A 13,753-nucleotide genomic window follows, 5' to 3' on the forward strand; every position below is an offset into this window, starting at 1 on the left:
CTTTATCAGGCAGGAAGGTACCCTGTGCCCTGCCCTGCCCTGCCTTGGATGGACCTTTCTGGTATCAAAACTCAAAGTGCTATCAGGGAGGCACCCAGCAATTCCGGGACACCAACGGTAGGAAACTCTGAGCAGGACACTCCATGTCACGACCCCTCGAGGTTTCCTTGGGTCTCTATCTTCCCCTATCTTCTCCTTTTGAAACAGGAAAACAAAAACCAACACACGGCAGCTTTAAAGGTCACAGCGACGCAGCTCTAAATCATACATATGCAGTGAAGTCCCATCATGTGGGTCTGTATAATGCACTGTGGGAGATGCAGAGATGAATACGGCACGGCAGGGACCTCGAGGAGCTCCCCATCTTGTGGCAAAGTGGAAGAACATGAGATTGGGAGTCAGACTGGGTTCAAGGCTCAGTTCTGCCACTTGCAATTTTGTAAAAAATCAAATAGTAATAGTAGCCGCCTCACCCCTTGCCACCTTCCAGTCTCTCTCCACAGAGGCAGCCACTTTCAACTCTTCTGGCTATTTCTTCTGATGTTTACCTCCATATTTCCAAATAATGAGCTTATACTACTTGTTATGGGCTAAATCGGGTCTCCAACCAATTTCAAATGTTGAAGTCCTAACCAGTATCTCGGAAGGTGGCTGTATTTAGAGACTATTTCCTTACCTTATTTTCTTTAAAGAGGAAATTAAGGTAAAATGAGGTCATTAGGGTGGGCCCTTATCCAATATGACTGGTATCCTTACAAGAAGAAGAGATTAGGACACAGACACACACAGAGGGAAGACCATGTGAAGACACAGGAAAACCGTGGCCATCTACATGCCAAGGAGAGAGGCCTCAGAAGACACCAACCCTAAGCACCTTGAGCTCAGCCTTCCAGCCTCCAGAACTGTGGGATAATGAATTTCTGTTGCTTAGCCATCCAGTCTGTGGTACTTTATTATGGCAGCCCTAGCAAAATATTAATAATATCCTACTATGACTTGATTTATCAATTTTAGACAATATTTATGTATTTATCATTTGGCAGTTGAGGAATTAGTTTTGCACCACTCTAACCCCCATTTTTCCTCCCCTATCCTCACAATATAGTTTCCCACAATTTACAGTTAAATCAATAGTGTTTACATTATTGACCAAATAAATAAACTCTTCACTCGGGTAGTATATTACTATTACATTTCCTTTTCTTACAATTGGTTTTACCTGGGAGTTAATAATTGTCATTTCTCTTTTCAATTGTTTAGCTTGAAGTACCTAGAGCTACTTTTTCCAAGTGTTCCAAACATGTAGCAATAATTTTTCCAAATGTTCAACCCATAACTGATCAGTTCCATCTTTTCCCTGGAAATCTCTGTCCCACATATCTGTCTTTCCACTTCAGTTGGGACCGGTTGCTCACTAAGCCTGGTACACAAATGTCCCAGGATCCCTTTTGCCATGCTTCTCTGTTGGATGTCCATTTCCTGGATCCCACATCTTCCTTCTTCATTTATCCTCTTGTTTTGTTGAAGCACATCCTCTAGTAGCTTCCTAAGAGATGAGCATTTTTTGTATGTGTGGGTTTGTGTCCTGGAAAGTCTGAAAATATCCTTTTTGAACTCACATTGGGTTGACTGGGTATAATACCCCATGTTAGAAATAAGCTTCCCTCAGATCGAGCCTCCCCAGTTGCTGTTGCTGATGAGAAGTCTGATGTCATCTTGATTCCTGTGGCTTTGTCTGTGGCTTGTTTTTTCACTCCTGATGACCTTAAAACCTCTTCTGAAACTGTATGATGATACGCCTTGGTGCAAGTCTTTTTTCACTTATGAGGCCCTTGGTGGGCTCTTTTAATCAGGTGCTGTGTCCTTCAGTATTTGGGAATTTCTTTATTAGGCAACTAGTTTTTTCGCTGGAGAATTCATACATGTCAGCTATTGGAGGGCTTTTTGCCCTCCTCCTGCAGTCATCAGAGTCTCTCGAAAAGACTTTTCTACTTTCCCAGGGAGGGTGGGGGTGATAAATGCCTGGCCGTTGGCATACTGGGAGTCGGGTGGGGAAAGGGGCTGATGCAATGCAGTATGCAGACTTTCCCTTGATCATTCAGTTTTCCACCCAATGTCTCATCTCTTATCTTCAAACGATCCCTGAGGTCCCTGAGTACGGAGGCCTCCAGAGTCCAGTTTCCTTCCTCTTCAGGCAGCAAGAGAGTTTAGAGTACTTGCTTGGCTGTTGAGAGAGGAGCTCTGGAGTGGGGGTGAAGTGCTCTGCACACAGACATCAGCCAATTTCTCTGTGTTCAGTTCCATATCTCATTTCTGACCTTCTCTGGTAACTTGTGCTTCCAAATATTAAGTCTCTTAGAGGTTAAACTGGCTGATTTAAATGCCTGACATCTTGTTCGTGATCTCTCCTTGGCATGTAGTTGGCAATTTCCTCTGCTTCAAGCCAATTGATATCCCCCCACCTGCCTTCAACCTTCCAAATATTTGTTGAATTCTTTCATTTGCTGTTGCCTCCTTCTCTGAACTTTCATGACTTCATGCTTATTTATACTTCTTTAGTGTTATGTTGCTGAGTTTTGAGAAGGAAGGTGAGATACAGGGCAGCTGTCATGCTAACCCAGAGTCTCTAGCCACATATTATTTATTTATTTTTATCTCTACTTTTCTTCAAAGTAATATTTGATGATGATTCCAAAAAAAAACCATTAAATACCACTTTTAAAAGAATTAAATAGAGGAGAATAGTGGGAAAAGGAAAGAAATATGCCAATTTCAAGAGTCAGTTGCTAGGACAAATTCTGTAGCTTAGATGCTTCTTGACCACCATGGTAAGAGGGGAGACATTATATGTCTATCCTGATGAATGGAGGAGAGAAGGAATAACTGACATTTTTTTTTTTTTTTGAGACAGAGTCTCGCTGTGTTGCCTGGGCTAGAGTGAATGCCGTGGCGTCAGCCTAGCTCACAGCAACCTCAAACTCCTGGGCTTAAGCGATCCTATTGCCTCAGCCTCCCCAGTAGCTGGGACTACAGGCATGTGCCACCATGCCCAGCTAATTTTTTTTTTCTATATATATTTTTTAGTTGGCCAGATAATTTCTTTCTATTTTTAGTAGAGATGGGGTCTTGCTCTTGCTGAGGCTGGTCTTGAACTCCTGACCTTGAGCAATCCACCCGCCTCGGCCTCCCAGAGTGCTAGGATTACAGGCGTGAACCACCGCGCCCAGCCTAACATTTTTGAATGTTTTTTAAGAGTTAGCCACAAACCATTTTCTATACATATACAAAATATACATTTGTTTTAATCCTCTTAAGATCCTCAGGAGATAGTTATTAACAACAATTTTCAGATGAAGAAACTAAAGTTTAAAAAGGTTTGCCCGTTTATTGAAGGTCTCACAGCTAAAAAGGGGTGGAAATGGGATTTGACCTTGGATTTGTGTATAACTTCAAAGTCCAGGTTTTTTCCATTAAGCCAAAGGCACTGATCCTGTTCTCCCTGGTGCTCCAAAATGTCACCAATAACCTCTTGCTGTCAAATTCGGTGGCGCATGCAGTTCCATCATGCCTGGCCTCTCTGATGGATTGTGAGTGACTCTCTTCTCAGAATTCCTTTCCTAACCCCCATCTCTTCTGGTTTGATTCCTGACTCTCTGGATCCTCCTCAGGTGCTTTGCAGGTCCTTTTCCTGCTCTCAGTTCTCTTCTTGTGCTTTGTAATCTCCTGGGTGATCTCCTTCACCCCATCACTTCAAAGTATATCAATAGGCTTATAACTTCCAGCTCCCAGATCTGGCTCCACAGCCTGGGCCTCCTCCCTGAGCCCCAGATCCTACTTGTACTTAAACGACTAGTGGACTCCTCACTGGTGTCTCACAGGTCCCTTGAGTCAGCGAGTCCCAGACTGAACTCATCAGCTCCTCACACCTGCCCCTCCCGTGTTGGTCCTACTTCAGTGCATGGTCCTCACCCTCCTCGTCACTCAAGAGCAACCTTGGACTTATTCTTCTGCCTCACCCTCCTCACCTGAACTGCTGTCAGGTTCTGGCAATTATACCTCCTAAACCTCCCTCCGATCAGTCTATGTGTCTTCTTCTCCACTGCCACTGTGTTAGTTTACACCTTCATCCCTCATGTGATAACTGGTCTTTGGGCTTACCCCACCCTAAATACGGTGATGTGAGATTTTTTTAAAGTACAAACCTGACAGATTTCCCTGCTTAAAACTCTTCAGTGGTTCCCTATTATCCTCAGCATCAAGTCTGAAACATTTCAGCTCAAAGAACTTCCAGTCAAATTTTGCCCCAGCTGAAACCTGACACCCCACTGCTTCTAGCAGGAAGCAAGAGGAGGTGCCCACTGCCCCACACCTCACAACCACTGCTGTTCCCCACTGCTGTTTCTAAGCCACTTGTCCTCTGAGGTCAGGCCTTCTGTCCTTCCCCCCACCTTGCCTCAGTGCTGATCTACTGGCGACTCCCTCACGTTCATCAATGACTTTGACACGTAAGTCTTCCTGTTTACCCAAGGGCCACTAGGCAATTTCAACATCAATACGTTCCATCTTCCTAATTTGGGTGGCTAGCACGATCCCTGGCAGATAACGGCGCTCAATAAGTGTTACTTAAAAACTGACATCCAACACTCTGCGATCATAATGAACACTTCAATTTCCTTAACTCCACACATTAGTTAATTAAACAGATGTTGCCAACTCCAAGCCAAACACGAGTTGGTGTTGAGTAACACGACAAGCATAGTCCCTGCCCTCAGGGTACTTACAGACTGGCAGGGCAGAAAGACAAGCAACCAGCTGATTTTAATGTAGAGTGAAGAGTGCTCTGACAAGACATATCCCCGATTCTGTTGAAGCTCAGAGGAGAGGCCCAAATCCAGACTCCAGTAACCTCCAACCTTCACCTCCAACCAACCCCGCATTCGTACTCATGACTCACACCCTGCACTCTGTGACTAGCCAGAACCACTCCACCTCTGAAGTCTACAGTTCCAAGCTCTTTACCCTCTTGTCGCCTCCATCTGTTCTCAGATCTACTCTTGGGCCTAACAAAGAAAGTTACAGGCCATTAGGTAAGAATGTCTTCACATTCCTCTTCCCTCTTCCCGCGATACCGCTACCTGCAGCCGTCCTTCCCTTTCCCTTCCCCACCCTCTCCCACAGCTTGGCCTCCCCACAGCCCTTGCTCCACCCAGTACTCCCTCCTCCCTGCATCCTCAACAGCTCTATGTAAGCATCTTTCTTGTTAGCCTACTTAATTTTTGCCTATTTTTAAAGAAAAATAAGCAAAAATGAAAACAAAAACCTGAACCTCACCTCCTCTCCAGTCATCTCTCTGGTTTTCTCACTTCACAGCAAAGCTTCTGAAAAACTATCTACACTCTCTTTTCTGTTTCCTCACTGACCATCTCTCCTCAACCCACTGCCCCCCATTTCCTTGTATCACTTTAACCAATGCCTCTGGTAACCTCTGAATGGTCCAGTTCAATGGGGATGCCTCAGTCCTTTGCTCACTTTTCCTCTTGCTGTAACAACTAACATCACCGACCGTTCTTCTTACTCAAAATGCTTTCTTCCTTGACACCTCTCTGCCACGACACCTTTTCTTGGTTTGCCTGCATCCCTGGGTGCTGCCTCCACCCCAATGCCTGTCACGTGGTATGTAAGGCCTCAGTTAGGTGCCCCATAAGATTCTCAAACATGACTAGGAATCCCTCTGCCCCACCTCCAACCTCACTAGCAGCAATTCCATTAAACATGAAATCAACAAATAGTGAATGACAAGTATGTCCCATGCCTTGTGCTAGGCCTTTGGGGATAAATGTGAAAAAGACACAGTCCTTGCTCTCAATGGGTACGCAGTTTGGACATAGCATAGAACCTTCTAAATGACTAAGTGACTTCAATTCCAATAGTGTGGCAAGTGCTAGGACGGGGTAAGTACAGGATACTCTGGGAATGAGAGACAGGGACACCTAACCTGGCCTTGGTTTGGGTGCTGGCTGCTATGAAAAGCTTTCCAGAGGAGATGCCATCTAGGCTGAAAAGTGATCTGCAGCTGTGGAAGAGGTGAGGAAAGCGTGTTCTAGGTAGAGGGAATAAAATATGCAATGGCTCAGAGGCGAGAGAGAGTAAGGCATAGTTACAAGTGGAAGGCAGTATAGTACAGTAGTTAGTAACTTGGACTCTGGAGTTGGATGATCTTCCACTTCCCATCTGTGACCTTAGGCAAATTACTTAACCTCTCTAGGCTTCAGTTCCCTTACCTGTGTGATAATAATATTTTATAGAGGTCAATAAAGCACCTAACATACAGAAAACCCTCAATACAACTTAGCTCTTATTTTCATTCCTGAGATTGTTCAGAATAGCTGGAGCTCAGTATGAGGATGGAAGCAGCAAGAGATGAGGCTGGAAAAACATGCACAGGCCAGAGGATGAAGGGCCTTAGATGCTTGGCTGCAAGGTCTGCACTCTATCCTGAGGGCAATGTGAGGGTACTGAAGGGTTTTAAATCAAGAGTGACAAGAAAAGATTTTGTTTTAGAAATATGATGACTGCAGTGTAGAAAAGGGATTGGAAGGGGCAAGGCTGGCTGTGGGACACCAGTTGCGAAGTCATTCCTGTAATCTTGGCAAAAGATGCTAATGACACTAGGGTTGGAGAGAAGTAGAAATGTCACAGAGGTAGAAGCACCAGGACCTGGTGACTGACTGGCTGTGTAGGACAAAAGAGGGGGAGGAATCGAGGATGCCTAGATAACTGCTTCCTGCTTCACAGAGAATATAGGGCCCATCAAGTGCAATCCCCTCCTCTCCAGGCCATTCTTTTTTTTTTTTTTTTTTTTCTGAGACATAGTCTCACTCTGTTGCCTGGGCTAGAGTGAGTGCCGTGGCATCAGCCTAGCTCACAGCAACCTCAAACTCCTGGGCTCAAGCGATCCTACTGCCTCAGCCTCCTGAGTAGCTGGGACTACAGGCATGCGCCACCATGCCTGGCTAATTTTTTTTTCTATATATATTTTTAGTTGGCCAGATAATTTCTTTTTTATTTTTAGTAGAGATGGGGTCTCGCTCTTGCTCAGGCTGGTCTCCAACTCCTGACCTCGAGCGATCCACCCGCCTCGCCCTCCCAGAGTGCTAGGATTACAGGTGTTAGCCACCACACCCGGCCTCTATTCCATTCTTAACATTCCCATGTCAGCACCCAGCCTTCCCATGTGCATTAGATTCTACCCTCTGTCTTCAATCTTCCCATCTCCCCTGGCTCCTCTTAAATACTTGCTCAATCCCCACTGACCCTAATAAATACATAAACAAAGCCTTTCCTTGACTACTTCTTCCCTTTTTCACCTCAAGTCTCTCCATTAGTTCCCTGTGGCCTACAGGCTAAAGTCTAAACTCAAAATAGAGGCTGGGCACAGTGACTCACACTTGTAATCCCAGCACTTTGGGAGGCCGAGGTGGGAAGATCACTTGAGGCCAGGAGTTTGAGATCAGCCTGGGCAACATAGTGAGACATTGTCCCTACAAAAAATAAAAAAATTAGCTGGGCATGGTGGTATGCACCTGTAGTCCCCACTACTCAGGAGGCTGAGGCAGGAGGATCACTTGAGCCCAGGAGTTTGAGGTTGCTGTGGGCTATGATGATGCCACTGCACTCCAGCCTGGGTGACAGAGCAAGACCCTGTTCAAAGAAAAACAAAATCATAAACAAAACAAAACAAAAAAACTTCAGAATGGCATTCAAAGCCCTTCAAAACTTGGTGCTACCCTAACCTCATCTGCAGTCACTTCCACTTTACCACAGACCTCGTCTTCGCGACTCCACAGGCCCTGCCAGGGCCCTCTGCATCTCAGTGCTGCCCTGCCACCTAGAATGGCCAGCTTCCTTTTTGCCCTTTGGCAAATTCTCTGAGACAACTAGGGCTCTTAGTTCTGGTCCCATCTATGCCACTTCTTCCTCTACTATACTGTAAAATCTACCCATCCCTCTCACTAGAGTGTGAGTTCTCAAGGGCAGAGGCTGGTTGGTCTTCCCTATCTCTGTGGCCCTGGGGCCTGGTACAATGCCTGGCTCAAAACAGATGTTTAATAAATGCTTGCTGAGTGAATGAGGGAAGAAATCAGCCAGTTCCTGTTTAGATGGTTACATCTGAATGTCCATGATATGTAGGTCCATAAAACCACCAACTTCCCAAAGCCACCATGTGCGCAGTGGCAGAATCTCCATCTAAGAAGGCCAGTGCAAAGTCTATGAGGCATTTTACAGCTATGACAGGAAATAGCAATGTCAGCAGCAGTGTCATCTTTGGACACTAAGGACAGGGATTCAGTGCCATGAACGGTCAGTTAAATTGTAATTGGAGTGAACTGTTCTTCTGCAAACCATAATGTTCTTTAGCTGCAGCCAAATGGCATTCAAGAGGGGGAGAAAATTTTTTGAAATGTCAAAGAAATTATTTCCAATTTGGTGCTCACAACCAGAGACTCTAATGATCAGTAGAAATGAGAAGCAAACAAATTAGCACTAATGGAAAATGGCTTTTGGAAAAGAGGATTTAATTTATAGTCAACTGATCATGGCATGCGGCATGCAGTAAAAGTCAGCTTCACCAGCTTGATCATAAGAACTGGAGCACACATGGAATGCCTGAGAAAAATATACGTATGCCATCATGCTTATTGGAATCTCTCTGTAAGTGGCAGCCAATTAAAATAGTCACTATTTTACCTTGGAGAGAAAATGGAGTGAGAAATCAAAGCACATGAAATTAAAATCCAGATTAGGAACTTCCGTCCAAATTGGTTTGTTTGTGGCCTTCTAACCTTGGCAAGGTCTTCTGCAAGGACAACAAACCTACTTTGTCTTTCGCCCAGAGTGGACTCTTTGTTTTTAATTTCCTTTCCATCTTCAGTGGTGATTAATGTATCTGGACTCATCCATAAATCATTTCTATAGCAGCCAAATGGTTCTTCTTCATGCAGGGAAACTAAAATCAGAAAATGTCAAAAAACCCAGCTCTCATGCTAAGCCAAAGGTCCTTAGCAACAAGCAAAGGGAGGTATTAAAAATCAAGAGGTCAATAGGTCTTGCTTCTAAATAAAATCTCCCAGAGGGCTTTTTCTTCCCTATTATCAAAAGGCACATTTGTAAAAACAAGAGGCCTTCAAGGCATAGGCTGCCAGCCTGGCTCACTGTCCCCAGATGGCCTCAGAGACAACAAGGCAGTCACTATCTTGTTCCTGTAAGTTTCATGTGCAGAAGGAGACAGAAGCCTTTCTCCTTAGGCTCCCATCCCTGACTCCTTACTCTCAGTTCTCCATTCAGAGACAGAGATAGAAATAGAGAGAAAAAGAGAACATTCTCCCCCAATCTTCCAGCCCAGCCAAAGAGGGTGTCCTTGCCTTTACTTCCACTTCAATGGCACATGCACTCCAATTTGTCACTTCCTTCTCATGGACCCCCCTTCTGCTCCCCATTTGTACCCTGTTCACAGAACACTCCCCCTGCCAACCATCACTTCCCTATAGGCTCCATCTGCCCCTATCTTTTCCCCACATCTGCCCTTTTCCTCTGTCCTCTCCCACCAACCTCCTTTGGTCCATCTTCTTCCTACGAAATCCTCTGCCTTCATCCTCTGCCAGACTCAGCCCTCATTCTCTCTCCCCAGGTTCACTTCTTCCTGCAACTCTACTCTACAAACCTTCCCTTATGCTCTTCCCACAAATGTAACTTCCTAGGTCAACCACGCTCTCCTCACCCCTCCACTGCTCTATGCTTTGTCTTCCTTGACTCATTCCTATTCTTCCTTCCCTTCCTACCCTTCTTACTCTGCCCTTGAAAACCCTTGTTCCTGATCAGCTTAGTCTCCTCCACCCTCAGCTTCTCCAGCCACTCTGCCCACCTCCAGCCTGCGCCCATAGCTGGCTCGACCCCAGGGCTCCACTTCTGTATGGCCCTCCTGGTGGAGGCTGCTTATGCTCTTACACCCCCAGGATCTAAGGGTTGTGAGCGGGGTTGGTGTCTTCACCACAGGCCAATCCAGTTCCCTTTTTATTGAGATGGAGTCTCACTCTGTCACCTGGGCTAGAGTGCTGTTGCATCAGCCTAGCTCACAGTAACTTCATAGTCCTGGGCTCAAGTGATTCTCCTGCCTCAGCCTCCTGAGTAGCTGGGATTACAGGCACACACTACCACGCCTGGCTAATTTTTCTATTTTTAGTAGAGACAGGGCTCTTGCTCTTGCTCAGGCTGATCTTGAAGGCCTGACCTCAAGTGATCCTCCTGCCTCAGCCTCCCACAGTGCTAGGATTACAGGCATGAGCCACCGTGCCTGGCCAACCTCCCTATTCCAACTTGTTTTTGAGGGTTATGGCATTCAGCTATCCCAAACTTTGCCCCTTCTCATGCTGTCATCTAGAGCTGCAGTCCCCAACCCCCTGCTTAGGGACCAGGCTGCAGAGCTCTGCCCCACCCTGCCCCCATCCATGGAAAAATTGTCTTCCATGAAAGTTAGGAAAGGGGGAAAATGGGGAGGGGGATGCACAGCAGGAGGTGAGTGGTGGGCGAGTGAGCGAAGCTTCATCTGTATTTATAGCTGCTCCCCATGGCTTGCATCACTGCCTGAGCTCTGCCTGCCACCCTCTCACCCCCATCTGTGGAAAAATTGTCTTCCATGAAACCTGTCCCTGGTGCCAAAAAGGTTGGGGACTGCTGATCTAGAGGCTCCAGAAAAACCTGCTTTATTCATCAAAGACTTTGTTACCTAGCGCACAAGCATCCTCTTCCGTTTCCCCTCCTCAAGTCTTGCCACCATTCAGAGGGATTTCAGTGGCCACTGCAGCATCCTGTCTCTTGTATTCCACTTTGGCCATTCACTCCCATGGCCACACCCTGGACCTTGTCATCGCCTGGAACTACTCAAATTTTATTACTCCACTTTCTGATCACAACTCTCTCATTCAACTATTTCTAAGATACGGGTTCTCTGACTTCACTGGGACCCCCAGTCCGTAAGACTTTTTCACTCTCCTATCTAGTTTAGCTTCTAAGGCCCTTCATTTCAACCATTCTTTTCCCAAGATCCTCAAATTCCTTGTCCTTTGTCTTTCCATTGCATCCACCTGGTAAAACTCAAACCTAGATCAATTCAGAGCCTCTCCGCACCCACCACTAGGTGGCTGAATGTTGTTGGGAGAAAAATGCATTTTACATAACCATACAAACTGCTGCTGCTACAAATTAATGGTCACCAACCTCAACAGGGCCATCATAGCTGCCTGGAAGTATGTATGCTATCTTAGTCATTTCGCTCCCATTCTCCACTGCTGCTATTTTAATCTTTCTCTGCTCTTTTCAACCTCATACACCCCACTCCAATCCCACTTTCACTGGCTGACAGCATGTTCCTATTTGACAGAGAAAATAGAAACCATCAAACAAGAATTCCTTCAGTTTCCTGTCACCAAACCTACCAATGTACCACTCTCAACACATGTGCTTTCCTTCTCCCATAATGCAAATGTTCCTACACCTTTCCAAGAGAATTTCTGCACCAGTGCTTTGGATCCCTCACCTTATTCCTCTTTCAGGAGCACCACTCTGTTAGCTTCTTTCGCCTATAATTTCACCATTTTCTTCTTTGCTGGATCCCTGCCAACAACATTTCTCCCATCTGAACAAAAACCTGTGTCTCCTTCCAGTTATTGCCTTCTCTATCTCTTCTCCTAAATAGCCACACTTCTTGAAAGTGTATTGTACATGCAATCTTCACTTCCTCATCTTCCCATCCACTTTGCAAGCCACTGTAATTTGATCTGTGCTCCCATCACTCCACTAAAACTGTACTTGCAAAGGTCAACAACTTCCTTGTTTCTAAATCCAGTGGATTCTTTTAGATCTATTTTACTTGATTAGCGATCAGCCTTCAACGCTTTCCTCCCTTGACTTCTGAAACGCCATATTTTACTACTGATCTTTTTACCATTTTGGACATTTCATCTCAATAACCTTTGTAGGTTCATTCTCCTTTGCTAGACCCTCAAACTTAGGTGCTTTTCAGGGCTCTACACTAGGCCATCTTCTCTTTTTACTCTACACATACTCCCTGTGCTAGCTCAACAAATCTACTGATGTGGTTGGGATCTATAAGGCACACACACATTTCTACTTCCAGTTATCTTGTGAACTCCAGTCAGGCATATTCAACTGCCTTGTGGACATCTCCACTTGGATGTTCCATTGGCACCTCAACTCACCATGCCCAGAACTGACTCCTTCCTAAAAACCCTGCTTCCTCTCCTTCCTGTTTGCCCAAAACAGAAACTGAGAAGTCATCATTTGTTTTTCCTACTCCCCCACACCCACCCAGTCACCAAGTCCAGTTTTTTCTAGCTCTGAGCATCCAAGAAATCCATCCTGTCCTCTCCATTTCAGCTGCCACTCCATGCTTTCTGCCGCCATAATCCTTCTCTACTATTTTATTTTAGAGACAGGGCCTCTCTCTGTTACCCAGGCTGGAGTGCCGTGGTGTGATCACAGCTTACTGCAACCTCAAACTCAAGCAATCCTCCTGCCTCAGCCTCCATAGTTGCTGGGGCTACAGGTGTGCACCACCATGCCCAGCTAATTTTTCTTATTTTTTGTAGAGATGGGGTCTTGCTATATTGCCTAAGTCTACGAGGCCTTAAGCGATCCTCCAGCCTTGGCCTCCCAAAGTGCTGGGACTACAGGCATGAGCCACTGTGCCCAGCGTCTTCCGCACTATTAAAACAACTTCCTAACTGGTCTCCCTCCTTCTCCCAATCCCCAAGCCATTCTCTGCACTGATCTTTCTAAGAAACAAATCTAATTGTTGCTCCCCTGCTTAAAGCCCTGCAATGACTTCCTACTTCCTAAGAGTAAAGTCTAAGCCTTGTGCCTCATAGGTATAAAATGCAGTGGAAAATTTTTACCATCAGCAAGATTTACCTATAAGCACAGAGCTGAGTCTGGCATCAAAGACTCTCCAGGATCTATGCCTAACTGTTCTTCCAAGATTTCTCTCACATTAGTCTCTCCTCTGGCCAAAAGATGTGGCATGTAATTTCCCGCACTCACCCCTTATTTTCCCCTCTTTGAGCTCCTGCAACTACTCTGCCCTCCTTATGTCCACAAGTTTTTCAAGGCCCAGCTCTGGAGCCATTCTTGCTGCCATAAATGCCCTTTCTCTCTATTCTGAGCTCTATACTCTTCTGTAGTATTTATCCCCCGCATAGAATTGGCATGGTTTCTCTCCCTCTTCCATTAAGACATGAGGAGGCTAAAAGCCTGATCTTCACTAGAGCCCAAGGAACCTCACCTAGTCCAGTATCTGGCACGTAACAGATGCTCAGTAAGTATTTGTTGAATGCATGGACGCATACAAGAAAGCTGTATTCCCCAGCACCTTGGTGTCCCCCACAAACATGGCATTCTTTAAAGTCATCAACTGAAGACCGCTTCCCACCCACCCACCCACCCAGTCAGACCCTCCTGGGTGGAGGATGGGTGAGCACGCGCCCCCTAGGCCGTTTTGTACGGTTTTCTACCTCCAGCCCTCGGAGCTGCGGCTGGTGGAGGACGGCGGAGATAGCTAGACGGTGCAAGGCAAAGGGTACTGCCTTCCGCAACGTAGTAAGACTCCGCTTGGACGAAAGACCCTCCCCATTCCCAGAATACAGCAACTCTCCCGCGGACTCTCACTACCCAACGGGGT

General features: G+C 45.9%; 1 protein-coding gene across 3 annotated transcripts in view; it reads right to left on the reverse strand.

Annotated features, from left to right (window-relative positions):
• ARMH1 (armadillo like helical domain containing 1) overlaps nt 1–13,753 on the reverse strand; it is a 47,806-nt gene that overhangs the window by 31,528 nt on the left and 2,525 nt on the right. For 2 of the 3 annotated variants that reach the window (XM_045545598.1, XM_045545595.1), the window contains exon 1: nt 13,587–13,743. The exons of the other annotated variant lie outside the window; for it this stretch is intronic. The gene's annotated coding sequence lies outside the window, so the exon portion shown is untranslated. Of the gene's footprint in view, nt 1–13,586; nt 13,744–13,753 lie in introns of those variants that run through there. 3 annotated transcript variants of the gene reach the window in all.

The sequence above is a fragment of the Lemur catta genome, chromosome 3 (assembly GCF_020740605.2).
Source record: "Lemur catta isolate mLemCat1 chromosome 3, mLemCat1.pri, whole genome shotgun sequence".
Taxonomy (NCBI): Eukaryota; Metazoa; Chordata; class Mammalia; order Primates; family Lemuridae; genus Lemur; species Lemur catta.